The 25,744-nt window shown below is 50.9% G+C and overlaps 1 long non-coding RNA gene across 1 annotated transcript in view; it reads right to left on the minus strand.

Annotated features, from left to right (window-relative positions):
* Positions 1 to 3,045: 3,045 nt before the first annotated feature.
* Positions 3,046 to 25,744, minus strand: part of LOC143807347 (uncharacterized) — a 96,567-nt gene continuing 73,868 nt past the window's right edge. Inside the window, exon 4 of the long non-coding RNA XR_013221704.1 lies at positions 3,046 to 3,531. This is a non-coding gene — a long non-coding RNA (uncharacterized LOC143807347). The remainder of the gene's footprint in view (positions 3,532 to 25,744) is intronic.

Genomic DNA, 25,744 nt, shown 5'->3' on the forward strand with positions numbered 1-25,744 from the left:
GCAGAAGACATAAAATTGCCCTCCGCCCCAGAATCCACGCAGAGCTCTACCGAGTGAGTGAATGAGCCTATTGTAATTGTTCCTTTAAAGGACAATTTGGAGGCAAACATCGCCGTGTCTAGTGTACCTCCACCTACTACCACTAGACGCTGACGTTCCCTCGACCGCTGGCAAACAAGACAAACCTGGAGTGCACGAGTGGTCCGGGACTTAGATCCCGCTCCTGACACTTCCATGGCCTCATGTGACTCAGGGGCCTGGACTGGAGATTCCAAAGGTTTGGCGAAGGTGGGAGCCAGCCGAAACCTCTGCCTACACTGAAGCTCGCTCTAACCTCCGCTCGTGAAAACGGAGGTCAATACGAGAGGACACGGCTATTAACTCCTTCAGTGTGGCGGGAATCTCCTTAGTGGCCAGGGCGTCCTTCACTTGGTCAGCCAGCCCCCTCCAAAATATCGGAATAAGGGCTTTATCCGACCACTCCAGCTCAGATGCTAGGGTGCGGAAGTGGACAGCAAAATGGCTGACCAAGGATGAGCCCTGAGTCAATGCCAACAGTTGGAGCGCCGTATCATGGGTGACACGAGGTCCTAAAAAGACCTGTTTCAGAGTGCTCAGGAACAACGAAGCACTCTGCACCACATGATCGCTACGCTCCCACAGCGGCGTAGCCCACTCCAATGCCCTGTCCGACAGGAGAGACACAATAAACCCCACCTTCATACAGTCTGATCAGAATGTTAAACTGAAAACCTCATGTTCAGTATATAAATTTTTGCCTAGCGGCTTTAAATCAACGTATGATTTTGGGATGTGCGGTTCATGCTCTTTTTTTTCTTTTTGCACAAAGCATGTTCTTGTCTCTTTCTTGGACCAGCACTCCTCCCATTTGGCACAGGTGGTTTTAATTAGCAGGAGACTGCAAAGTAAGGGGTCTAGCCCATTTTGGCTCTCACTGAAGAGCTGGAGGAAGGTGAGTTTAAATGCTCCTTTCATTTTGGTGCTGGTGCTGTGTGGCGGCCATTGTTGCTGTGGCTTTGTGCTGGTGGGGCGGCGCGGTCTGGAGTCATGGGGGCTCAGTCTCGCAGCATGGGTGCTGTGGGGCAACAGGCCGTCCGCCCTGCTGGTGCATGGCCGCTGCGGCGGTGGTCGCCGCACAGCTCCGCTCCGTTAGGGCGGTAGGACCCACTACAAGGTTTGCCGTGAAGTGGCAGTGGGCTTCATACAGTCTGATCAGAATGTTAAACTGAAAACCTCATGTTCAGTATATAAATTTTTGCCTAGCGGCTTTAAATCAACGTATGATTTTGGGATGTGCGGTTCATGCTCTTTTTTTTCTTTTTGCACAAAACCCCACCTTAGCCTGCTCTGTAGGGAAACGAGAGGCCAGAAGCTCAAGATGTATAGAGCACTGACTCACAAAACCCCTACAGGACTTACTATCACCAGAAAAATTTTCTGGCAGCGGGAGGCGAGATAGAGTCGGTACAGGGGCGGCAGTGGACAAGGCGGCTGCAGCCATGCTAGCAGCCTGAACATCAACTGCGGTTACATCCACAGCTGAGGTTGTGCGCTCGAGAGCCACCAACCTACCCTCCAGCTGCTGGATGTACCGCAAAGATTGCTGTTTGTCCATCATTACTAGCCAGACCCTGGCGCTAGTGTAATGTTAGGGCTAGTGGAACGCACCAGATAATAGGAAAGATAGAGTAAGGTGCGTTCGCAGCCCGGGGTCCACCGTGCAGAGATGGAACCTGCTGCCAAGTAATGACGGACTATATGGCGGTACAATGTGGATACACACACGGGGGTTAACTTCACCCTGTGTGAAGGAAGCGAACCCTGTTGCGTCACAGGGCCGCGGTACCGCACCAAGAGCACAAGCAAGGAGTCTCAGAACTCAATCCCAAGACACAGGATTTGAGTCTATATAGACCTCTTGCGCTCGACACCGCAACTGGGGTGTCAGAGTGAAAGAAATAATAATAAATATGTACGAGAGTGCGTGCGGTGCCGCACTGGCGGACGCCACTAACCACCCAGGTTTGGGTCACAGCAGTTAGACGCTGTATTGTTTGTCACGTGCTGATGGCTAAGTCGGGCGCTAGATAGCAATCATCCACCTTACGCGAGCAGTCATACACAAGGGAGGGGATAATTAATGAACGACTTTCACACATCAACACACACACGTTTTCACTAGCGCATGGCTGTGCGGTCATGCGAAGCTTATATAGCTGCAGCATGAACAGGACCTTCCAAAAAAGGACCAATGGGAAGCTGCCACAGAAGTTGAGCACCTTCAGGACCTTCCTGGAGGACCAATGGGATCTGCTGCAGTATCTGAGCATGTGACCCTCGATCTCCAACGGGAGATCTTGCCCTGGGCATGCTCAGAAGGGGAAAAGCAGGACTTAGTCCCAAAAGCGTCTGCTAGCCGCTGCCCAGCACTGGCTTCAATGGCAGAAGCTGGAAAAGCAATAGTAACCCTACGCACAGAGTGGGACTGAGCAAGACGCTGGGACCAACATCTCCGCTGAGCAGACTCCACTGCGGCTGGAGAAGAATGGGAGACCACAGCAGACATGGTTCGAGATTCCCCCTGTGCAGCAGCGGGAACTCGACTCCTCCTAACATCCTCAATTTCAATTTTGTCGGCAGCTTTAATATCCTTTATGTGCTCTAATATTCGTATACGTAGTTCCCGAGTAGTCATAACCAAGTATATAAGATTGCATGGACAAGAGGCTTTAGAAATGACCATAGCTGTGCGACAATTGATAAAATGTAATATCTTATACTCTGATGTATTCCCAGAGTCATAAAATACATTCGTTTTTACCACATGTTGACATGCTTTGCATGACCCACAGCTATTTGATCCCCATTTTGGACCCTTAGAATCAAAAATAAAACGAGAAACAGGAGGCACATAATGACTACGAACCAAAGATTCTCGCAAAGTCTTGCTACGCTTTGCTGTTATCATGGTTTTTTTTGGCAACAATTTTGATATGCCTAGATCTTGTAAAAGAATAGGCCAATACTTGGAGATGATATCTGTCATTTCACGCCATTTAGAATGATAATTAGTTATAAACCGTATATCTCTATCCGTATTTTTGTCATTCCTATTTTTATTAACCAACAAAGACTGTCTGTGTCTCTGGATCTCATATAGGCCTTATGGACGACATCACTTCTATATCCACGTTTTATAAATCTGTCCTCGAGATCTTTGGCTTGCTCTTCAAAGATGTTATCTTGATCACAGATTCTTCTTGTTCTCAAAAACTGACCTGTGGGTATTGCATGGATGACATGTGCTGGGTGTGATGACTTCGCATGTAACAAAGCATTGACACTAGTCTCTTTCCGGTAAATAGATGTATGAAGTTGTCCCAAATCATCAATTGCAATTCCAAGGTCCAAAAAATTTATCGAATCCTGCTTAATGGTCCATGTAAGTTTTATATTGATGGTGTTTGAATTTAGATGTTGAAGAAATCTTTCCAGGTCCACTCGTGAGCCCTGCCAAACGAATAGGACATCATCAATAAATCTTATCCACATTAGCACCAACCCTGCCACTGTGGAATCAAAATTCTGAACATATTCATGTTCCCAAAAACCCATGAATAAATTCGCATACGACAGTGCGAAAGCTGCACCCATGGCCACGCCCCTTTACTGCCTATAAAACCGATCTTCAAAAACAAAATAGTTATGATATAAAGCATATTTTAAAATCTTCATTAAAAATTCTACCAAAAGTGTATCCAATTTGCGACTAGATAGATATCTCTTGATAGCAAACATCCCTTGTTCATGCGGTATGGATGTATATAGTGATTCCACATCACAAGTAATAATATACATGTCAATACTAGTGTTGAGCATTCCGATACCGCAAGTATCGGGTATCGGCCGATACTTGCGGTATCGGAATTCCGATACCGGGATTCCGATACTTGCCGCGTATCGGATACCGGAATCGGAAGTTCCAAGATTCAAAATTCAGAAATTCAGCCAATGAGAATGATTCCAAGTGTGGGCACATCCTGTTTAGCATGGAGGGCATGAAAGTACTGGCAAGGCTGTGATTGGCTGCTGAAATGATGTCATGATGCAGTTTAAAAGTCGCTGGCGCCATTTTGCGATCACTCTGCTGTGAATTCAGTTAGTGACAGGACGCTGTTTGCTGACTGAGGGACAGTTTAGAGATAGCGATTTGCTTCTTTGTGCTTTCCAAAGTCTAATTTAGCAACCGCTGTGTTCACCTACTATTCACCTAGCTTTTGCCTTGTAGCGCTGTTTTCACAGCGATCTGCAAGGTCTGTGTGTGTGTGTGTGTGAGTGCAGCCCACTCTCTAGTCTGAATGCAGCCACATAGGCCATCCATAGCTGGTTGTATTCAGTTCAGGGAGGGTGGTTCATTGCCTCATACTGTTCTTTTTTTTTTTTTTTTTTTCAAGTAGTGTAGTCTGCTGCTAATTTATTAAAAAAAATCCTATTAGTGTCTTTCCACCCGTCTCCAGCTAATTTGTGGAAAAACACTACATAGGATAAAGTAGAGGAGGGTTTTTGGGCCTTGCAGCGCCGTTTACTTTACGGCTGTCTGCACGGTCTCCGTGTGACTGCAGCTCGCCCTGTAGTCTGTGAGCAGCTATAGCCTGGTTGTCTCCAGCTCAGGGTTGTTCACTGTGTCATACCGCCAAATCAATTTTCATTTTTTTTCAAGTAGTGTAGTCTGCTGCTAATTTCTTCAAAAAAATCCTATTAGTGTCTTTCCACCCGTCTCCAGCTAATTTGTGGAAAAACACTACATAGGATAACGTAGAGGAGGGTTTTTTGGCCTTGCAGCGCCGTTTACGGCTGTCTGCACGGTCTCCGTGTGACTGCAGCTCGCCCTGTAGTATGTGAGCAGCCGTAGCCTGGTTGTCTCCAGCTCAGGGTTGTTCACTGCGTCATACCGCCAAATCAATTTTCATTTTTTTTCAAGTAGTGTAGTCTGCTGCTAATTTCTTCAAAAAAATCCTATTAGTGTCTTTCCACCCGTCTCCAGCTAATTTGTGGAAAAACACTACATAGGATAACGTAGAGGAGGGTTTTTTGGCCTTGCAGCGCCGTTTACGGCTGTCTGCACGGTCTCCGTGTGACTGCAGCTCGCCCTGTAGTCTGTGAGCAGCCGTAGCCTGGTTGTCTCCAGCTCAGGGTTGTTCACTGCGTCATACCGCCAAATCAATTTTCATTTTTTTTCAAGTAGTGTAGTCTGCTGCTAATTTATTCAAAAAAATCCTATTAGTGTCTTTCCACCCGTCTCCAGCTAATTTGTGGAAAAACACTACATAGGATAACGTAGAGGAGGGTTTTTGGGCCTTGTAGCGCCGTTTACGTCTGTCTGCACGGTCTCCGTGTGACTGCAGCTCTATCTGTTGTCAGTTCAGCCCCCAAAAAATAAATAAATAATAAAGTTCACCAAACACACCAGTTACACCACTTTACATTTGTGTAGGCCACATTAGCTCATATTAAAGTCTAGTCCACACTTTAGAAAATTAGTGTTTCTTATACCTGTTAGGAGGAGTTGCTCAGGAATAAGCACACAAATCCGTTAGTACTTTTCTGCTTATCTTTATCAGTCAACCAAGATGAAGAAGGCAGTGAGTAAGGCACGTGGGCGTGGGAGCCGTCGCGGAGCAGGGAGGGGAAGTGGGGATTCTGTGCCTGCTGTGGGCACCGGTGACTCATCAGCACCCACTTTCACCAGGCAACAGTCATTCATGCGTAGCTTTGTGTCAGAGCGCCGTACACCGCTGCTGCGTGAAGAACAAATTGAAGCTGTTGTCGGATGGATGGCAGCTAATGCATCAACTTCCATTAGTGCCACATCCTCTCAGACACAGAGCACTGGAGAGCAGCCATCTGTCTCTTCACCACCTGCCAAATTGGCCAGGCAGACAGAGAGCCCAGGACAGGAGCCGTCTCTACTTCTGTTCTCTGAATCTCTTGGCTTGGAAACAGGGGGCCAGCCAAGCAGCATTGGAGAAATGGAAGAAGAGGAAGGGTGCAGTGATGCCCAACAGCTTTTTCTGTCTTCCTCTGAAGAGGCGGGTGGGCCAGTGGCTCCGGTCACCACATCGCAGGCCGCATCAGCTGATGATGACACTCAGGTGCCACTTACTGGTGCGTGCTCTGCTGCTGAGACTACCCAGGAGGAGCAGTTGGGGGCAGAGGGTAGTGTAGATGATGAGGTCCTCGACCCATCTTGGCGTGAGGGACAGGAAGGTGGTGGGAGCAGCTCTGAGGAAGAGATTCCCCGTACGGCCCAAAGAGGGAGAGGGAGGGGGAAGACTGCGGATCCTGCAGCCTCCGCTTTGGCACCCGTTAGGAGCATGTCTCTTCCAAAAGCCAAAAAGGGCGCTCCCAAGACTTGCAGTGCCTGGTCCTTTTTTGACACAGTTGCAGATGACATTTGCTATGTCAGATGCAACGTGTGTCATCAAAAAGTCAAAAGAGGTCGAAATGTCAGCAACCTCAATACCTCCAACATGTGGAAACATGTGCGCAACAGGCACCCGGCGGAGTTAGAAAAACACACTGAAGAGGTAGGCCAACCAACAGCGGCAGCTACCACCTCTTCAGCTCGTGTTGCCTCTTCCTCTAGCTCACACGCAGCTGGTTCGGCTTCCTCCCAGGATCGCCGTGGAAGAACCTCTGGCCCTGTTGTCCAGAGACCCGCTGTAATTCCACCCGCAGCGCCACTTTCCCAGTCATCCACACACTCCCAGCCCAGTCTACAGCCATCGGTAGTACAGGCATGGGAGAAAAGGCGGCCTTTCTCGTCAAACCACCCACGAGCACAGGCTCTGACTGCAGGCATTGCCAAACTTCTGTCACTGGAAATGCTGTCATTCAGGCTGGTGGAGACTGACAGCTTCCGTGACTTGATGTCATTGGCAGTCCCACAGTACAATGTGCCCAGCCGCTTTTACTTCAGCAGGCAAGCCGTCCCTGCCCTGCACAAGCATGTGGAGGGACACATAAAACACGCGCTACTGAACGCCGTCAGTAGCAAGGTCCACCTCACCACCGATGCGTGGACCAGTCAACATGGACAGGGGCGATACCTTTCCCTCACTGCCCATTGGGTTAATGTTGTTGAGCCAGGTACAGACCGTGCGAGTGGCGCAGGACGTGTCCTGCCCACTCCAAGGATTGCAGGAATCCATTCTGTACGCATTGACTCCTCCTCTTACACCAGTTCCTCAGAATCATCGCTGCAGGAGCCGTCACAGTCCACCTCCACATGGACCCGTGATGAACGTGTACCTGTTACGACCGACATGAGCACAGCCGTGGCCAAACGTCAACAGGCCGTCTTGAAATTAATTTTTTTCGGGAATCGTAGCCACACAGCGCAGGAGCTCTGGAATGCCATCAAGCAGGAGAGCGATGTGTGGTTTGTGCCAGCGAATCTCCAGCCAGGCATGGTAGTGTGTGATAATGGCCGAAATCTGGTGGCAGCTCTGGGCCTCGGCAACCTCACTCACATCCCATGTCTGGCACATGTGCTCAATTTGGTCGTGCAGAGCTTTTTGAGGGACTATCCGGATCTTGATGCACTGCTGCACAAGGTCCGCCTAGAGTGTGCTCACTTGCGGCGTTCCAGCACGGCAAAAGCGCGCATTGCGGCTCTGCAGCGCCGACACCGCCTGCCGGAACATCGCATCATATGTGACCTACCTACCAGGTGGAATTCCACGTTACATATGTTGGAGCGGTTGTGTGAGCAGCAGCAAGCTGTAATGGAGTACCAGCTGCTTCAGGCGCAAAAAAGTCGCAGTCAGCGCCGTACAGACTTCACAACCACAGAGTGGGCCACTATGAATGACGTCTGCCAGGTTTTGCGTCCCTTTGATTATTCCACGCGGATGGCGAGTGCAGATGATGCACTAGTCAGCATGACTGTCCCCCTTATCTGCCTGCTTGAAAAATCACTGCAAGCGCTAAGGGATGATGTTGTGGAAGAGGTGGAGGATGAGGATTCACCATTTCCATCATCTTCTGGACAGTCAGCGCCACGTGGTTCCTCACAAACGCATAGGCAGGGGACAGTTTGTGAGGAGGATGAGGAGGAGTCAATGGAGGAGGAAGACATCCGTCCAGAGGAGGGAGTTACACAATTGTCCAGTACTCAGTGTGTACAGCGAGGGTGGGGTGATGACGAGCGGGCAGAGATCACGCCTCCAGCAGGGGACAGCGTTTCTTGGGCAGTTGGCAGTCTGCAGCACATGGTGGATTACATGCTGCAGTGCCTGAGAAACGACCGCCGCATCGCCCACATTCTCAACATGTCTGATTATTGGGTGTTCACCCTCCTCGATCCTCGCTACTGGGACAACGTAGAAAGCCTCATCACACCGTTGAACCGGGAGCGAAAAATGCGGGAGTACCAAGACACACTGGTCAATTCCATCATCTTCTCCATTCCAACTGAGAGAAGTGCTGCTAGTGCATTCCAAAGCAGCTCAGTGCATCCAGGCAGTGGTGGAGGCTCTGCACAAAGAGGGAGCAGAAGCAGTGCCTCTGCCCAAGGCAAGACCAGTATGGCCGAACTGTGGCACAGTTTTCTGTGCCCACCACAAAAGTCTACACCATCACAGACGGCTCCAGTCAGCAGGAGGCAACGGTTCCGTCAGATGGTGACAGACTACATGTCTTGCCCTCTTGCTGTACTCCCAGACGGCTCTTCCCCTTTCAAGTTTTGGGTCTCAAAGCTGGATACATGGCCAGAGCTAAGCCAGTATGCATTGGAGGTGCTGTCTTGCCCTGCGGCCAGTGTATTATCGGAACGTGTCTTTAGTGCTGCAGGTGGTGTACTAACTGACCGTCGCATGCGACTATCCTCCGATAACGTTGACCGGCTTACTTTCCTGAAAATGAACAAGGCCTGGATCTCGCATGAATTTGCCACTCCTCCTCCTGATTAACTAATTAGGTCACTGTATACGTTATCCAGGTCTCCTGTTGTGTTCATCTTTCTACCACCTGAACTTAAATTCCTGGGCTCCAACACCGCCAGTTGAGGCTCAGAAGTGCCGTCTGCACAGTCAAAACATACGACCCAGTGTTATTGGGTTTCAGTAACGTCAGCTGATCCCCAGCTGTGTAGCCGGCAATGTGTCATGCGACCGCCACGCTGACACAACAACTGAAATGTAAGGGAATCTGTCCCCCCCCCCCCAAGGCGTTTGTTACTGAAAGAGCCACCTTGTACAGCAGTAATGCTGCACAAGGAAAAAGGTAGCTATTTTGGTTTTGCTCCTTGCACACGCAAAACTTAACACTTATAAAATGTGTCCACTGATACCGTAAAACCGTCCCGGAGGTGGGACTTTCCTTCGTAATATGACGCAGCACAGCCGTCATTCCTACCCCCCCGGCGCCGCGCCCCGGCTCATCAGCGTTGTTTGATTCCGTCCCGGAGCCTGCGCTGTTATGTTATCCCGTGGCCAGGCACACTTAGCGCTGCCCGTCTTCTGGCATCATTTGGTGTCAGGCTGGCTGCGCCTGTGCGGCCGCGCTGGCCGAGAGCCCGCCTCGCAGTGTCTTCTGATTTAATCCCACTGGGGGCCTGGGATCCATGGACATGCGCAGTGCATATCTGAACCTCCACCTCTCACTCATCTCCCTATGGCTTCTTCAGACTGTTCGGTGTCAGCTGGTCCCTAATAGCATGCCACGGCCGTGACACCGCACAGTCTTAAGAAGCCATAGGGAGGGGAGTGAGAGGTTCAGATATGCACTGCGCATGTCCATGGATCCCAGGCCCCCAGTGGGATTAAATCAGAAGACACTGCGAGGCGGGCTCTCGGCCAGCGCGGCCGCACAGGCGCAGCCAGCCTGACACCAAATGATGTCAGAAGACGGGCAGCGCTAAGTGTGCCTGTCCACGGGATAACATAACAGCGCAGGCTCCGGGACGGAATCAAACAACGCTGAGGAGCCGGGGCACGGCGGCGGGGGGGTAGGAATGACGGCTGTGCTGCGTCATATTACGAAGGAATCCCACCTCCGGGACGGTTTCACGGCTTCAGGGGACACATTTTATAAGTGTTTAGTTCTGTGTTTGCAAGGAGCATGATGAAAAGAGCCACCTTTTCCTTTTGCATCTTTTGTGCTGCACAAGCTGGCTCTTTCAGCTACAAACGCCTTGGGGGGGGGTTAAAGGTTCCCTTTCGACTTTCTCAGGCTTCGGCCTACATTGTGTTCCTCTGCTTTTCCACCTGCCCCTGGGCTCCAACACCGCCAGTTGCCGTCCAGAAGTGCTGTACGCACAGTCAACAGTCGCTCCTCTGTTATTGGGGTTCAGTAACGTCAGCTGTTCCCCTGCTGTGTGTGTGGCAATCCCTCCTACCTCCTCCAACCTCCTCCTCCTCCACCTGTCCCTGGGCTCCAACACCGCCAGTTGCCGTCCAGAAGTGCTGTACGCACAGTCAACAGTCCCTCCTCTGTTATTGGGGTTCAGTAACGTCAGCTGTTCCCCTGCTGTGTGTGTGGCAATCCCTCCTACCTCCTCCTACCTCCTCCTCCTCCACCTGTCCCTGGGCTCCAACACCGCCAGTTGCCGTCCAGAAGTGCTGTACGCACAGTCAACAGTCCCTCCTCTGTTATTGGGGTTCAGTAACGTCAGCTGTTCCCCTGCTGTGTGTGTGGCAATCCCTCCTACCTCCTCCAACCTCCTCCTCCTCCACCTGTCCCTGGGCTCCAACACCGCCAGTTGCCGTCCAGAAGTGCTGTACACACAGTCAACAGTCCCTCCTCTGTTATTGGGGTTCAGTAACGTCAGCTGTTCCCCTGCTGTGTGTGTGGCAATCCCTCCTACCTCCTCCTACCTCCTCCTCCTCCACCTGTCCCTGGGCTCCAACACCGCCAGTTGCCGTCCAGAAGTGCTGTACGCACAGTCAACAGTCCCTCCTCTGTTATTGGGGTTCAGTAACGTCAGCTGTTCCCCTGCTGTGTGTGTGGCAATCCCTCCTACCTCCTCCAACCTCCTCCTCCTCCACCTGTCCCTGGGCTCCAACACCGCCAGTTGCCGTCCAGAAGTGCTGTACGCACAGTCAACAGTCCCTCCTCTGTTATTGGGGTTCAGTAACGTCAGCTGTTCCCCTGCTGTGTGTGTGGCAATCCCTCCTACCTCCTCCTACCTCCTCCTCCTCCACCTGTCCCTGGGCTCCAACACCGCCAGTTGCCGTCCAGAAGTGCTGTACGCACAGTCAACAGTCCCTCCTCTGTTATTGGGGTTCAGTAACGTCAGCTGTTCCCCTGCTGTGTGTGTGGCAATCCCTCCTACCTCCTCCAACCTCCTCCTCCTCCACCTGTCCCTGGGCTCCAACACCGCCAGTTGCCGTCCAGAAGTGCTGTACGCACAGTCAACAGTCCCTCCTCTGTTATTGGGGTTCAGTAACGTCAGCTGTTCCCCTGCTGTGTGTGTGGCAATCCCTCCTACCTCCTCCAACCTCCTCCTCCTCCACCTGTCCCTGGGCTCCAACACCGCCAGTTGCCGTCCAGAAGTGCTGTACGCACAGTCAACAGTCCCTCCTCTGTTATTGGGGTTCAGTAACGTCAGCTGTTCCCCTGCTGTGTGTGTGGCAATCCCTCCTACCTCCTCCAACCTCCTCCTCCTCCACCTGTCCCTGGGCTCCAACACCGCCAGTTGCCGTCCAGAAGTGCTGTACGCACAGTCAACAGTCCCTCCTCTGTTATTGGGGTTCAGTAACGTCAGCTGTTCCCCTGCTGTGTGTGTGGCAATCCCTCCTACCTCCTCCAACCTCCTCCTCCTCCACCTGTCCCTGGGCTCCAACACCGCCAGTTGCCGTCCAGAAGTGCTGTACGCACAGTCAACAGTCCCTCCTCTGTTATTGGGGTTCAGTAACGTCAGCTGTTCCCCTGCTGTGTGTGTGGCAATCCCTCCTACCTCCTCCAACCTCCTCCTCCTCCACCTGTCCCTGGGCTCCAACACCGCCAGTTGCCGTCCAGAAGTGCTGTACGCACAGTCAACAGTCCCTCCTCTGTTATTGGGGTTCAGTAACGTCAGCTGTTCCCCTGCTGTGTGTGTGGCAATCCCTCCTACCTCCTCCAACCTCCTCCTCCTCCACCTGTCCCTGGGCTCCAACACCGCCAGTTGCCGTCCAGAAGTGCTGTACGCACAGTCAACAGTCCCTCCTCTGTTATTGGGGTTCAGTAACGTCAGCTGTTCCCCTGCTGTGTCTGTGGCAATCCCTCCTACCTCCTCCTACCTCCTCCTCCTCCACCTGTCCCTGGGCTCCAACACCGCCAGTTGCCGTCCAGAAGTGCTGTACGCACAGTCAACAGTCCCTCCTCTGTTATTGGGGTTCAGTAACGTCAGCTGTTCCCCTGCTGTGTGTGTGGCAATCCCTCCTACCTCCTCCTACCTCCTCCTCCTCCACCTGTCCCTGGGCTCCAACACCGCCAGTTGCCGTCCAGAAGTGCTGTACGCACAGTCAACAGTCCCTCCTCTGTTATTGGGGTTCAGTAACGTCAGCTGTTCCCCTGCTGTGTATACGGCAACGTGTACTGCGACCGCCACGCAGGCACAACAGGTTAAATTTAAGGGAACCTGTCCCCCCCCCCCCCCCAGGCGTTTGTTACTGAAGGAGCCACCTTGTGCAGCAGTAATAATGATGCAAAGGGAAAAAGTGCCTCTTTTCGTGGTGCTCCTTGCAGATGCTGAACCTAACACTTATGAAATGTGTCCCCTCACAGCGTTCAACCGTCCGGTAGGTGGAACTTTCCTTTGTCATGTGACGCAGCACAGCCGTCATTTTTACCCCCTTGGCGCCGTGCGCCACCTCCTCAGCGTTGTTTGAATCTGTCCCGGAGCCTGCGCTGTTAGGTTACCCCTTGGCCATGCACACATTTTGCGCTGCCCGTCTTCTGACATCATTTGCTGTCAGGCTGGCTGCGCCTGTGCTGGTGCGCTGTCCGAGATTCAGCCTCGCGGTGTCGTCTAATGTAATCCCACCGCGGGCCTGGGATCCGTGGCCATGCGCACTGCATATCCTCGCCTCTCACTCCCCTCCCTACGGCTTCTAAAGACTGTTCGGTGTCAGCTGATCCCTAATAGCATGCCACGGCCGTGACACCGCACAGTCTTAAGAAGCCGTAGGGAGGGGAGTGAGAGGCGAGGATATGCACTGCGCATGGACACGGATCCCAGGCCCGCGGTGGGATTACATTAGACGACACCGCGAGGCTGAATCTCGGACAGCGCACCCGCACAGGCGCAGTCAGCCTGACAGCAAATGATGTCAGAAGACGGGCAGCGCAAAATGTGTGCATGGCCAAGGGGTAACCTAACAGCGCAGGCTCCGGGACAGATTCAAACAACGCTGAGGAGGTGGCGCACGGCGCCAAGGGGGTAAAAATGACGGCTGTGCTGCGTCACATGACAAAGGAAAGTTCCACCTACCGGACGGTTGAACGCTGTGAGGGGACACATTTCATAAGTGTTAGGTTCAGCATCTGCAAGGACCATAATTAAAAGAGCTAAGTTGACCTTTTCCAGCATTAGTGCTGTACACGATGGCTCTTCCAGCTACAAACGCCTGGGGGGGGGGGTTAAAGGTTTCCTTTCAACTTGCTCCAGTGCAGGCTTCGGCCTACACTCCGCTCCCCCTGCTCCTCCTGCTGACCCTGGGCTCCAACACCGCCAGTTGGGGCCCGGTACTGCTAGCTGCACAGAGAAAAACACCTCGCCAATGTGTCAGTGGGGTTCAGCACCGCCAGCTGTTCCCCTGCTGTGCAGCCGGCAACGTGTCCTGCAACTGCCACGCAGGCACAACAGACCCAAAAGCTGCCGCCAGTGCAGGCTTCGGCCTACACTCTGCTCCATCTCCTCCTCCTGCTGACCCCGGGCTCTAACACCGCCAGTTGGGGCCCGGTACTGCTAGCTGCACAGAGAAAAACACCAGCCAATGTGTCAGTGGGGTTCAGCACCGCCAGCTGTTCCCCTGCTGTGCAGCCGGCATCGTGTCCTGCAAAAGCCACGCAGACACCAGAACTGAAATTGAAGGGAACCTGTCCCCCCTCCCCCAGGCGTTTTTACGTTATCCAGCCACCTTGTACAGCGGTAATGCTGCATGTGTGCAAGGTGGCTCATAAACGTATTCTCCTCGCACATGTGGAACTGAAAACACGTCTGAAATGTGTCCTCTGTGTGACCATTTAACCGTCCCGGTGGTGTGACTTTCCTTTGTAATGACACGCTGCAACCCCCTTGGTAGCGCTGCCCGTCTTCTGGCATCATTGTTTGGCTGGCTGCGCCTCTGCGGCCGCCCTGACCCACACAACGCCCCTCGGTGTCTTATTTATTGGGACTGCGAGGGTGTGATTGATGGGCATGATCAGTGCATCAGTTCGCCTGTCCCTCCTCTCCTTCCGCCTTCTTCGGACTGTGCGGCTTCATGGCCGTGGCATGCGATAAGGGATCAGATGACGCCGCACAGTCTGAAGCGGGTGTAAGGACCCGAGTGTGAGAGGCGAACATATGTGCTGCGCCAGGCCCTGAATCCCAGCCCCGCAGTGTTTTAACAATGTTAAGACACTGCGGGGCTGGGATTCATGGTCATCGCGAACCGCACCGGCCGACATTAAATGATGTCAGAAGATGGGCAGCGCTAACAGCGCTAGGCCAGGGGACAACACGACAGCGCAGACTCCTGTACAGCAAATAACAACGCTCAGGAGGCTGCACCCAGCACCAAGGTGGGATTCTTGACATCTGTGCTGCGTCTCATTACAAAGGGAACTCGCGCCTCCAACACAGTTTGACTGTATAAAGGGCTAAATGTTAGACGTGTTTCATTCAGCGTGTGCAAGGAGCGAAATTAACCCCTTAACGACCTTTGACGCATACGCTGCGTCATGAAAGTCGGTGCCAAAACGACCTATGACGCAGCGTATGCGTCATGGAATGATCGCGCTCCTGCAGATCGGGTGAAAGGGTTAACTCCATTTTCACCCGATCTGCAGAGACAGGGGGAGTGGTGCTTCAGCCCAGGGGGGGTGGCTTCACCCCCCCGTGGCTACGATCGCTCTGATTGGCTGTTGAAAGTGAAACTGCCAATCAGAGCGATTTGTAATATTTCACCTAAAAAACTGGTGAAATATTACAATCCAGCCATGGCCGATGCTGCAATATCATCGGCCATGGCTGGAAAACCTGAAGTGACCACCCCCCACCCCACCGATCGCCCCCCCAGTGCTCCGGTGCGTGGTCCGGTCCCCTCCGTCCTGTGCTCCGCTGCCCCGTGCTCCTGCCCGCTCCCCCGTCCTGCTGTCCGCTCCCCCCGTCCTCCGATCACCCCCCCTGTGCTCAGATCCACCCCCCCACCACCCCTTCATACTTACCGATCCTCCCGGTGTCCGGCCGTCTCCTCGCTGGGCGCCGCCATCTTCCAAAATGGCGGGCGCATGCTCAGTACGCCCGCCGGCCGGCAGATTCCTTACAGGTACATTTTGATCGCTGTGGTAGGTTCTACCACAGCGATCAAAATAAAAAAAATAATAAATAAACCCCCCCCTTTATCACCCCCATAGATAGGGACAATAATAAAATAAAGAAAATATATATTTATTTTTTTTCCACTAGGGTTAGGGTTAGAACTAGGGTTAGGGTTAGAACTAGGGTTAGGGTTACGGGTACGGTTAGGGTTATGGCATGTGCGGATTTGGCAGCGGATCCGCAGCGGATCGGCCGCGGATCCGCAGCGGATCGGCCGCGGATCCGCAGCGGATCGGCCGCGGATCCGCAGCGGATCGGCCGCGGATCCGCCGCGGATCCGCAGCGGATCGGCCGCGGATCCACAGCGGATCGGCCGCGGATCCGCAGCGGATTGGCCGCTGCTCCGCAGCGGATTGGCCGCTGCGAATTCGTAGCAGTTTTCCATCAGGTTTACAGTACCGTGTACACCTATGGAAAACCAAATCCGCTGTGCCCATAATGCGGAAAATTCCGTGCAGAAACGCTGCGTTGTATTTTCCACAGCATGTCAATTCTTTGTGCGGATTCCGCAGCATTTTACACCTGTTCCTCAATAGGAATCCGCAGGTGAAATCCGCACAAAAAAAACACTGGAAATCTGCTGTAAATCCGCAGGTAAAACGCAGTGCCTTTTACTTGCAGATTTTTCAAAAGTCGTGCGGAAAAATCTCACACGAATCCGCTACGTGGGCACATACCCTTAGGGTTAGGGTTGGAATTAGGGCTAGGGTTGGAATTAGGGTTACGGGTGTGTTGGGGTTAGGGTTGTGGTTAGGGGTGTGTTGGGGTTAGGGTTGGGATTAGGGTTATGGCTACAGTTGGGATTAGGGTTAGGGGTGTGTTGGGGTTAGTGTTGAAGTTAGAAATGAGGGGTTTCCACTGTTTAGGCACATCAGGGGTCTCCAAACGCAACATGGCGCCACCATTGATTCCAGCCAATCTTGCATTCAAAAAGTCAAATGGTGCTCCCTCCCTTCCAAGCCCCGACGTGTGCCCAAACAGTGGTTTACCCCGACATTTGGGGTACCAGCGTACTCAGGACAAACTGGGCAACAACTGTTGGGGTCCAATTTCTCCTGTTACCCTTGCAAAAATAAAAAATTACTTGCTAAGACATAATTTTTGAGGAAAGAAGAATGATTTTTTATTTTCACGGCTCTGCGTTGTAAACTTCTGTGAAGCACTTGGGGGTTGAACGTGCTCATCACACATCTAGATAAGTTCCTTGGGGGGTCTAGTTTCCAAAATGGGGTCACTTGTGGGGTGTTTCTACTGTTTAGGCACATCAGGGGCTCTGCAAATGCAACGTGACGCCCGCAGACCATTCCATCAAAGTCTGCATTTCAAATGTCACTACTTCCCTTCCGAGCCCTGACGTGCGCCCAAACAGTGGTTTACCCCCACATATGGGGTATCACTGTACTCACAACAAACTGGGCAACAAACATTGGGGCCCAATTTCTCCTGTTACCCTTGTGAAAATAAAAAATTGCTTGCTAAAACATCTTTTTTGAGGAAAGAAAAATGATTTTTTATTTTCACGGCTCTGCGTTGTAAACTTCTGTGAAGCACTTGGGGGTTGAATGTGCTCATCACACATCTAGATAAGTTCCTTGGGGGGTCTAGTTTCCAAAATGGGGTCACTTGTGGGGTGTTTCTACTGTTTAGGCACATCAGGGGCTCTGCAAATGCAACGTGACGCCAGCAGACCATTCCATCAAAGTCTGCATTCCAAAACGTCACTACTTCCCTTCCGAACCCCGACGTGTGCCAAAACAGTGGTTTACCCCCACATATGGGGTATCAGCGTACTCAGGAGAAACTGGACAACAACTTTTGGGGTCCAATTTCTCCTGTTACCCTTGCAAAAATAAAAAATTCTGGGCTAAAAAAATATTTTTGAGGAAAGGAAACACATTTATTATTTTCACGGCTCTGCGTTATAAACTTCTGTGAAGCACTTGGGGGTTCAAAGTGCTCACCACACATCTAGATAAGTTCCTTGGGGGGTCTAGTTTCCAAAATGGAGTCACTTGTGGGGAGTTCCTACTGTTTAGGCACATCAGGGGCTCTGCAAATGCAACGTGACGCCCGCAGAGCATTCCATCAAAGTCTGCATTCCAAAACGTCACTACTTCCCTTCCGAGCCCCGGCATGTGCCCAAACAGTGGTTTACCCCCACATATGGGGTATCAGCGTACTCAGGAGAAACTGGACAACAACTTTTGGGGTCCAATTTCTCCTGTTACCCTTGCAAAAATAAAAAATTCTGGGCTAAAAAAATATTTTTGAGGAAAGGAAACACATTTATTATTTTCACGGCTCTGCGTTATAAACTTCTGTGAAGCACTTGGGGGTTCAAAGTGCTCACCACACATCTAGATAAGTTCCTTGGGGGGTCTAGTTTCCAAAATGGAGTCACTTGTGGGGAGTTCCTACTGTTTAGGCACATCAGGGGCTCTGCAAATGCAACGTGACGCCCGCAGAGCATTCCATCAAAGTCTGCATTCCAAAACGTCACTACTTCCCTTCCGAGCCCCGGCATGTGCCCAAACAGTGGTTTACCCCCACATATGGGGTATCAGCGTACTCAGGAGAAACTGGACAACAACTTTTGGGGTCCAATTTCTCCTGTTACCCTTGCAAAAATAAAAAATTCTGGGCTAAAAAAATATTTTTGAGGAAAGGAAACACATTTATTATTTTCACGGCTCTGCGTTATAAACTTCTGCGAAGCACTTGGGGGTTCAAAGTGCTCACCACACATCTAGATTAGTTCCTTGGGAGGTCTAGTTTCCAAAATGGGGTCACTTGTTAGGGAGCTCCAATGTTTAGGCACACAGGGGCTCTCCAAACGTGACATGGTGTCCGCTAATGATTGGAGCTAATTTTCTATTCAAAAAGCCAAATGGCGTGCCTTCCCTTCCGAGCCCTGCCGTGTGCCCAAACAGTGGTTTACCCCCACATATGGGGTATCATCGTACTCAGGACAAACTGGACAACAACATTTGGGGTCCAATTTCTCCTATTACCCTTGGAAAATTAAAAAATCCTGGGCTAAAAATCATTTTTGAGGAAAGAAAAATTATTTTTTATTTTCACGGCTCTGCGTTATAAACTTCTGTGAAGCATCTGGGGGTTATAAGTGCTCACTATGCATCTAGATAAGTTCCTTGGGGGGTCTAGTTTCCAAAATGGGGTCACGTGTAGGGGAGCTCCAATGTTTAGGCACACAGGGGCTCTCCAAACGCGACATGGTGTTCGCTAACGATTGGAGCTAATTTTCCATTCAAAAAGTCAAATGGCACGCCTCCCCTTCCGAGCCTTGCCGTGCACCCAAACAGTGGTTTACCCCCACATATGAGGTATCAACATACTCAGCAGAAATTGCCCAACAAATTTTAGGATCCATTTTATCCTGTTGCCCATGTGAAAATGAAAAAATTGAGGCTAAAAGAAATTTTGTGTGAAAAAAAAGTACTTTTTCATTTTTACGGATCAATTTGTGAAGCACCTGAGAGTTTAAAGTGCTCACTATGCTTCTAGATAAGTTCCTTGGGGGGTCTACTTTCCAAAATGGGGTCACTTGTGGGAGCGCTCCAATGTTTAGGCACACGGGGGCTCTCCAAACGTGACATGGTCTCTGCTAGCGATGGAGATCATTTTTCATTCAAAAAGTCAAATGGCGCTCCTTCCCTTCCGAGCCTTACCATGTGCCCAAACAGTGGTTTACCCCCACATGTGAGGTATCAGTGTACTCAGGAGAAATTGTCCAACAAATTTTAGGATCCATTTTATCCTGTTGCCCATGTGAAAATGAAAAAATTGAGGCTAAAATAATTTTTTTGTGAAAAAAAAGTACTGTTTCATTTTTACGGATCAATTTGTGAAGCACCTGGGGGTTTAAAGTGCTCACTATGCTTCTAGATAAGTTCCTTGGGGGGTCTAGTTTCCAAAATGGGGTCACTTGTGGGGGAGCTCCAATGTTTAGGCACACGGGGGCTCTCCAAACGCGACATGGTGTCCGCTAAAGATTGGAGCCAATTTTTCATTCAAAAAGTCAAATGGCGCTCCTTTCCTTCCAAGCCCTGCCGTATGCCCAAACAGTGGTTTACCCCCACATATGAGGTATCAGCGTACTCAGGACAAATTGGACAACATCGGTCGTGGTCCAGTTTTTCCTTTTACCCTAGGGAAAATAAATAAATTGTTGCTAAAATATCATTTTTGTGACTAAAAAGTTAAATGTTCATTTTTTCCTTCCATGTTGCTTCTGCTGCTGTGAAACACCTGAAGGGTTAATAAACTTCTTGAATGTGGTTTTGAGCACCTTGAGGGGTGCAGTTTTTAGAATGGTGTCACTTTGGGGTATTTTCAGCCATATAGAACCCTCAAACTGACTTCAAATGTGAGGTGGTCCCTAAAAAAAATGGTTTTGTAAATTTTGTTGTAAAAATGAGAAATCACTGGTCAAATTTTAACCCTTATAACTTCCTAGCAAAAAAAAAATTTGTTTCCAAAATTGTGCTGATGTAAAGTAGACATGTGAGAAATGTTATTTATTAACTGTTTTGTGTCACATACCTCTCTGGTTTAACAGAATAAAAATTAAAAATTTGAAAATTGCGAAATTTTCAAAATTTTCGCCAAATTTCCGTTTTTTTTCACAAATAAACTCAGAAATTATCGACCTAAATTTACCACTATCATGAAGCCCAATATGTCACAAAAAAACAATCTCAGAATCGCTAGGATCCGTTGAAGCGTTCCTGAGTTATTACCTCATAAAGGGACACTGGTCAGAATTGCAAAAAACGGCAAGGTCATTAAGGCCAAAATAGGCTGGGTCATGAAGGGGTTAAAAGAGCAACCTTTGACTTGTGCAGCACTACTGCTGCATAAGCTGTGGCTCTTCTACTTTGTAACCCCTGAGGGGGGGTTAAAGGTTACCTTTGAAATTGGTTCAATTAGGCTTCGGCCTACACTCTGCTCCCCCTGCAGAGCCCGGGCTCCAACACCGCCAGTTGGGGCCCGGTACTGCTAGCTGCACAGAGAAAAACACCTCGCCAATGTGTCAGTGGGGTTCAGCACCGCCAGCTGTTCCCCTGCTGTGCAGCCGGCAACGTGTCCTGCAACTGCCACGCAGGCACAACAGACCCAAAAGCTGCCGCCAGTGCAGGCTTCGGCCTACACTCTGCTCCATCTCCTCCTCCTGCTGACCCCGGGCTCTAACACCGCCAGTTGGGGCCCGGTACTGCTAGCTGCACAGAGAAAAACACCAGCCAATGTGTCAGTGGGGTTCAGCACCGCCAGCTGTTCCCCTGCTGTGCAGCCGGCATCGTGTCCTGCAAAAGCCACGCAGACACCAGAACTGAAATTGAAGGGAACCTGTCCCCCCTCCCCCAGGCGTTTTTACGTTATCCAGCCACCTTGTACAGCGGTAATGCTGCATGTGTGCAAGGTGGCTCATAAACGTATTCTCCTCGCACATGTGGAACTGAAAACACGTCTGAAATGTGTCCTCTGTGTGACCATTTAACCGTCCCGGTGGTGTGACTTTCCTTTGTAATGACACGCTGCAACCCCCTTGGTAGCGCTGCCCGTCTTCTGGCATCATTGTTTGGCTGGCTGCGCCTCTGCGGCCGCCCTGACCCACACAACGCCCCTCGGTGTCTTATTTATTGGGACTGCGAGGGTGTGATTGATGGGCATGATCAGTGCATCAGTTCGCCTGTCCCTCCTCTCCTTCCGCCTTCTTCGGACTGTGCGGCTTCATGGCCGTGGCATGCGATAAGGGATCAGATGACGCCGCACAGTCTGAAGCGGGTGTAAGGACCCGAGTGTGAGAGGCGAACATATGTGCTGCGCCAGGCCCTGAATCCCAGCCCCGCAGTGTTTTAACAATGTTAAGACACTGCGGGGCTGGGATTCATGGTCATCGCGAACCGCACCGGCCGACATTAAATGATGTCAGAAGATGGGCAGCGCTAACAGCGCTAGGCCAGGGGACAACACGACAGCGCAGACTCCTGTACAGCAAATAACAACGCTCAGGAGGCTGCACCCAGCACCAAGGTGGGATTCTTGACATCTGTGCTGCGTCTCATTACAAAGGGAACTCGCGCCTCCAACACAGTTTGACTGTATAAAGGGCTAAATGTTAGACGTGTTTCATTCAGCGTGTGCAAGGAGCGAAATTAAAAGAGCAACCTTTGACTTGTGCAGCACTACTGCTGCATAAGCTGTGGCTCTTCTACTTTGTAACCCCTGAGGGGGGGTTAAAGGTTACCTTTGAAATTGGTTCAATTAGGCTTCGGCCTACACTCTGCTCCCCCTGCAGAGCCCGGGCTCCAACACCGCCAGTTGGGGCCCGGTACTGCTAGCTGCACAGAGAAAAACACCTCGCCAATGTGTCAGTGGGGTTCAGCACCGCCAGCTGTTCCCCTGCTGTGCAGCCGGCAACGTGTCCTGCAACTGCCACGCAGGCACAACAGACCCAAAAGCTGCCGCCAGTGCAGGCTTCGGCCTACACTCTGCTCCATCTCCTCCTCCTGCTGACCCCGGGCTCTAACACCGCCAGTTGGGGCCCGGTACTGCTAGCTGCACAGAGAAAAACACCAGCCAATGTGTCAGTGGGGTTCAGCACCGCCAGCTGTTCCCCTGCTGTGCAGCCGGCATCGTGTCCTGCAAAAGCCACGCAGACACCAGAACTGAAATTGAAGGGAACCTGTCCCCCCTCCCCCAGGCGTTTTTACGTTATCCAGCCACCTTGTACAGCGGTAATGCTGCATGTGTGCAAGGTGGCTCATAAACGTATTCTCCTCGCACATGTGGAACTGAAAACACGTCTGAAATGTGTCCTCTGTGTGACCATTTAACCGTCCCGGTGGTGTGACTTTCCTTTGTAATGACACGCTGCAACCCCCTTGGTAGCGCTGCCCGTCTTCTGGCATCATTGTTTGGCTGGCTGCGCCTCTGCGGCCGCCCTGACCCACACAACGCCCCTCGGTGTCTTATTTATTGGGACTGCGAGGGTGTGATTGATGGGCATGATCAGTGCATCAGTTCGCCTGTCCCTCCTCTCCTTCCGCCTTCTTCGGACTGTGCGGCTTCATGGCCGTGGCATGCGATAAGGGATCAGATGACGCCGCACAGTCTGAAGCGGGTGTAAGGACCCGAGTGTGAGAGGCGAACATATGTGCTGCGCCAGGCCCTGAATCCCAGCCCCGCAGTGTTTTAACAATGTTAAGACACTGCGGGGCTGGGATTGATGGTCATCGCGAACCGCACCGGCCGACATTAAATGATGTCAGAAGATGGGCAGCGCTAACAGCGCTAGGCCAGGGGACAACACGACAGCGCAGACTCCTGTACAGCAAATAACAACGCTCAGGAGGCTGCACCCAGCACCAAGGTGGGATTCTTGACATCTGTGCTGCGTCTCATTACAAAGGGAACTCGCGCCTCCAACACAGTTTGACTGTATAAAGGGCTAAATGTTAGACGTGTTTCATTCAGCGTGTGCAAGGAGCGAAATTAAAAGAGCAACCTTTGACTTGTGCAGCACTACTGCTGCATAAGCTGTGGCTCTTCTACTTTGTAACCCCTGAGGGGGGGTTAAAGGTTACCTTTGAAATTGGTTCAATTAGGCTTCGGCCTACACTCTGCTCCCCCTGCAGAGCCCGGGCTCCAACACCGCCAGTTGGGGCCCGGTACTGCTAGCTGCACAGAGAAAAACACCTCGCCAATGTGTCAGTGGGGTTCAGCACCGCCAGCTGTTCCCCTGCTGTGCAGCCGGCAACGTGTCCTGCAACTGCCACGCAGGCACAACAGACCCAAAAGCTGCCGCCAGTGCAGGCTTCGGCCTACACTCTGCTCCATCTCCTCCTCCTGCTGACCCCGGGCTCTAACACCGCCAGTTGGGGCCCGGTACTGCTAGCTGCACAGAGAAAAACACCAGCCAATGTGTCAGTGGGGTTCAGCACCGCCAGCTGTTCCCCTGCTGTGCAGCCGGCATCGTGTCCTGCAAAAGCCACGCAGACACTTGCTCTTGTACCTTCTGCTCCCCATCCTGGTTCCAGTACCGTCAGCTGGTTCCGGGCAGAGACTTTGGCTTAGGTGCCTCCCTCTGGGTATCCGAGTTCCACCAACGTCAGGTGGTCCTTGGTAGTGCTTTCAGGCACGGGTACCTCCTGCTTAGTAACCGGGTTCCAGTAACGTCAGCTGGTCCTCGGTAGTTCCATTGGCTCTTGGACCTTCGGCTACCCATCCGGGTTCCAGCACCGTCAGCTGGTTCTCGGCAGTGTCTTTTGCTCTTGTACCTTCTGCTCCCCATCCTGGTTCCAGTACCGTCAGCTGGTTCCGGGCAGAGCCTTTGGCTTAGGTGCCTCCCTCTGGGTATCCGAGTTCCACCAACGTCAGGTGGTCCTTGGTAGTGCTTTCAGGCACGGGTACCTCCTGCTTAGTAACCGGGTTCCAGTAACGTCAGCTGGTCCTCGGTAGTTCCATTGGCTCTTGGACCTTCGGGTAGCCATCCGAGTTCCAGTTCCATCAGCTGGTTCTCGGCATTTTCTCAGCCTTCTTGTACCTTCTGCTACATTTCCAAGTTCAAGAGACTAAACACGATGACCCGGAAGACCACCCCTAAGATGACAACGACACCAGAGATGACAACCACCGTGATGACGACGACCCTGGAGACGATGACCCTGAAGACCACCCCGATGACGACGACCCCGGAGACGACGACCCTGAAGACCACCCCGATGACGACGACCCCGGAGACGACGACCCCGGAGACGACGACCCTGGAGACGACGACGACCTGGAAGACCGAGAAGCAGAAGAACAAGAGGCTGCAGAACAAATAGCAGAAGAACATTAAGCATAACACAAAATATCAGAGCAAAAAATATTATCTAAATTATAAGCAGAAGAAGACTAAGCAGTGTATGGGGGTGAGTCCGTTCCTCCTCGTGGTGCCCCTGGATAAAGCCTGATGCTGCAGGCCAAACTGAACGCGGACAAATGTAACTGTTTTGTGACAGGCAGAACGGAAGGTGTAATCTTCAAACTTTTATAGATAACAACTACGGGAATGCCTGTCACAAATAAGAATATGATGAAGAAGTAGAATATGATGAAGATAATAGTAAAATAAAAAGAATATGAACAATGTAACCCAAAAAATAATAGGTAGAAGATGAAGAAGAAGATGAATAAGGTGAAGAAGTTGATGTCAAAGAAGCTGATGATGAGGATAATGAAGAAGAAAGCGTGGGAGAAGTAAAAAAGAAGGTGAAGGGCGTGGAAGTAGTGAAACATCAATATCTGACATAAAAAAAAAAAAAAATAACATAGTCAAATTCTTTCTAACGCCGAACGTCATAAAAAAAAAAAAAATCCTGCTATTCTATTACATTGGGCTAAACCTCTGTGCCTTTAATATCTCCGCCACGTCCCCCAATACATCCTACATTATTCTTAGTTGTTTTCCTTCATGTAGAATGAACCTACAAGTTTATAAAGGGTTTATTTTAATTCCGATATTTTCGTCCCATTGACTTGCATTGGGATCGGGTATCGGTATCGGATTGGATCCGATATTTTGACGGTATCGGCCGATACTTTCCGATACCGATACTTTCCGATATCGGAAGGTATCGCTCAACACTAGTCAATACCCATGCATATACCATCCAAATGCTGTAGGGCTTCAGTGCTGTCCTTAATATAAGAAGGCAATTCCATCACTATTGGTTTCAGATAATCGTCCAAAAATTTTGATATTGGCTCTATTAAACTGCCATTCCCAGAAATAATGGGACGTCCTGGTGGCTCAACCATGCTTTTTTGGACTTTTGGCAGTAAGTATAGCGTGGGAACAGATGGTAAATTGTTCCGTAACCCTTCCCAAATTTTTTTCGAAATTACTCCTTCATCTAATGCCGAATCTAGAATATTGAATAGCTCTTTTTGGTATTCCACCGTTGGGTCCTAAGATAATCTCTCATAGCATAGAGGGTCATTGTCTGAACGCTTCTTTTTCATACTGTATATATGGCCATGCAACAATATTTCCACCTTTATCAGATGGTTTAAAAACAATTTCTTTCATTCTTGTTAATTCATCCAGAGCTATCCGTTGTCCATGACTAAGATTATCAAAAGATCTAT

Source organism: Ranitomeya variabilis, chromosome 2 (genome assembly GCF_051348905.1).
Source record: "Ranitomeya variabilis isolate aRanVar5 chromosome 2, aRanVar5.hap1, whole genome shotgun sequence".
NCBI classification, from domain to species: Eukaryota; Metazoa; Chordata; class Amphibia; order Anura; family Dendrobatidae; genus Ranitomeya; species Ranitomeya variabilis.